Source organism: Cucumis melo, unplaced genomic scaffold (genome assembly GCF_025177605.1).
Source record: "Cucumis melo cultivar AY unplaced genomic scaffold, USDA_Cmelo_AY_1.0 utg001600l, whole genome shotgun sequence".
In the NCBI taxonomy this organism is placed as follows: domain Eukaryota; kingdom Viridiplantae; phylum Streptophyta; class Magnoliopsida; order Cucurbitales; family Cucurbitaceae; genus Cucumis; species Cucumis melo.
This window is the reverse complement of record NW_026124673.1, coordinates 4,219-6,953: the sequence shown is the minus strand read 5'-3', so window position 1 is coordinate 6,953 and position 2,735 is coordinate 4,219. Positions and strand designations below refer to the sequence as shown.

The following is a 2,735-nucleotide window of genomic DNA, read 5'->3' as shown; positions in this document are numbered from 1 at the left end:
ACGCAACGTCGTCAACTCCATTTTGTTAGAACAGCTTCCATTGAGTCTCTGCACCTACCCTTTTTTTTCGGAAAAAAGGATTTGGCTCAGGATTGCCCATTTTTAATTCCAGGGTTTCTCTGAATTTGAAAGTTATCACTTAGTAGGTTTCCATACCAAGGCTCAATCTAATTAAGTCCGTAGCGTCTACCGATTTCGCCATATCCCCCTCTTTTAAGATTAGTATCGCATTATGATGTCCTTCCCCGTTTTCTTTCATTTGTATTATACTGGAACCACTCAAGTCATTAGAATACCGATTCCTCTATTGAAAAGTGTTTCCTCCTATTGGATTTCTTGTCTATCTTCTTTCATCTCTCTCTTCTCTATCGGAGACCCATATTTGTTCCGATCCAAAATGATTCTATCATTTCTGTATCTGCAATTCAATATATATCAATATAGATAGATATATGAACATATATATTTGCCCCTCTTTCTATTATTTTTTTAGTAAAAAAATTTAATACTTAAACGGTCGATTCCCTTGTTCGTCTTATCTTCCACCTTTCAGAATGAAAACATAGAAACGCTTCATTATCATCTCAATTGCATTAAATGCAATTAAGATTAACACATTAATTATTGATACACATCCATTTGATAAATAGATCAAAATTTTCTATCGCTATATTCTATTAATCGTTATATTAATTATTATGTTCTATAATAGAACAATTCCAATATTGAATATTTATTTGAAATGAAATTAGATTCTATATTCATATTAATTAGGAATAGCTAAGATCCCAGTAATTTAGTAAATTACTATGCATGTAACATTTCTGTTATGTGAGCCCGCTTAGCTCAGAGGTTAGAGCATCGCATTTGTAATGCGATGGTCATCGGTTCGATTCCGATAGCCGGCTTTTCTCTATTGATTTTATTTTTGACATAATTGATAAATCAAATAAATAAAGAAACGACTTCTTACCCTTTTTCAAAGGTCACCGATCTATGATGTCGTAGGAACTTACTTACCTTTATGACTAAAGGAGGGGTTCTATTTCTGTAGAACAAATCAAGAAAGGAACTCTTACTTTTTTATATCATTTACATATACAATAGGATCCGGATATTGATCCAAGTTATCTAATTATTCTTTGTTTTGTAGTACAATACTTTACTGGATTTCACTTCATTTATAATATTTATCATTTAGTTTTCATTTAAGTTTATGAAATTTAAATAAAATAAAATGTTTATGAAATTTAAATAAAATAAAATAAGGAGTCTTTATGTCGCGTTACAGAGGGCCTCGTTTCAAAAAAATACGCCGTCTGGGGGCTTTACCGGGACTAACTAGTAAAAGGCCCAAAACCGGAAACGATCTTAAAAACCAATCGCGTTCCGGTAAAAAAATCTCAATATCGTATTCGTTTAGAAGAAAAACAAAAATTGCGTTTTCATTATGGTCTTACAGAACGACAATTACTTAAATACGTTCGTATCGCCGAAAAGCCAAAGGATCAACGGGTCAAGTTTTACTACAATTACTTGAAATGCGTTTGGATAACATCCTTTTTCGATTGGGTATGGCTTCGACTATTCCTCAAGCCCGACAATTAGTTAATCATAGACATATTTTAGTTAATGGTTCTATAGTGGATATACCAAGTTATCGGTGCAAACCCCGAGATATTATTACAGCAAAAGATGAAAAAAAATCGAGAACACTGATTCAAAATTATCTTGATTCATCCCCCCCTCAGGAATTGCCAAAACATTTGACTCTTCAGCCATTGCAATATAAAGGATTAGTCAATCAAATAATAGATAGTAAATGGGTCAGTTTAAAAATAAATGAATTGCTCGTTGTAGAATATTATTCTCGTCAGACTTAAACCTAACTAAAAAACAAGGGTTCGGACAATTTCGTCCTCCCCTTCGCCGAAGTCTAAGTAAAGAGACCGAAGGAAAGTAAGGTTTTGATCCGGAAATTTTTCTATCATTCATCTATCATTGATCGGTAGGGGGATTTTCATCTCTTGTGCATTCTTTCCAGTCTTTTCGTTTCCGTACCACAAAAATTCGAAATAAAGAATCCATAAAGGTCTAACCGTTGGAATAATAGTATCGATTGTTATTTGATTTGATACATTGTGGTCAGTAACATTGTTGAATTAGTACGGAAAGAGAGGGATTCGAACCCTCGGTAAACAAAAGCCTACATAGCAGTTCCAATGCTACGCCTTCAACCACTCGGCCATCTCTCCTACAGAATGATTATGGCCCAGAAACCGAGTTAATAGTGAGTCATTAATATTCAATTTTTTTTTTGATAGGCACGTCCAACCAATTCTAACTATACAAATAATTTTTTTTTAACTATGTTTAATGGATACTTTTAGCTCATGATTCTATTTAGTTTTTTAAACTATGATTCCTTTTTTCTAAAAATTCGACTTTTACAGTTTTCGATTTTTCACCAACAACTGTTTATCCCATACATATATCTAGTCACAAGTTATGAATCATAGAATGATTATTCGATTCTTTTTGCTCTTTTTTGTATCATAATTCAATCAAAAAACTTCTAGAATTACCCCAGTCAGATAAATAAAATTCTTTTTTTCTTCAACTTCGCTGAAATCAGAATAGTTCTCTTCATTCTGATCCTACTACATTTGGATGAAATTTAACCGGATTGAAATATTTCTTCTCTTTTATTGATTCCTGTGAAATCAAAAAGAAAC

The 2,735-nt window shown here is 32.6% G+C and overlaps 1 non-coding gene across 1 annotated transcript; it reads right to left on the bottom strand.

Annotated features, from left to right (window-relative positions):
• Positions 1-2,168: 2,168 nt before the first annotated feature.
• On the bottom strand, positions 2,169-2,255 carry TRNAS-GGA (transfer RNA serine (anticodon GGA)). Its single transcript has one exon. It is a non-coding gene; the product is annotated as a tRNA-Ser (tRNA).
• Between the last annotated feature and the right edge of the window lie 480 nt (positions 2,256-2,735).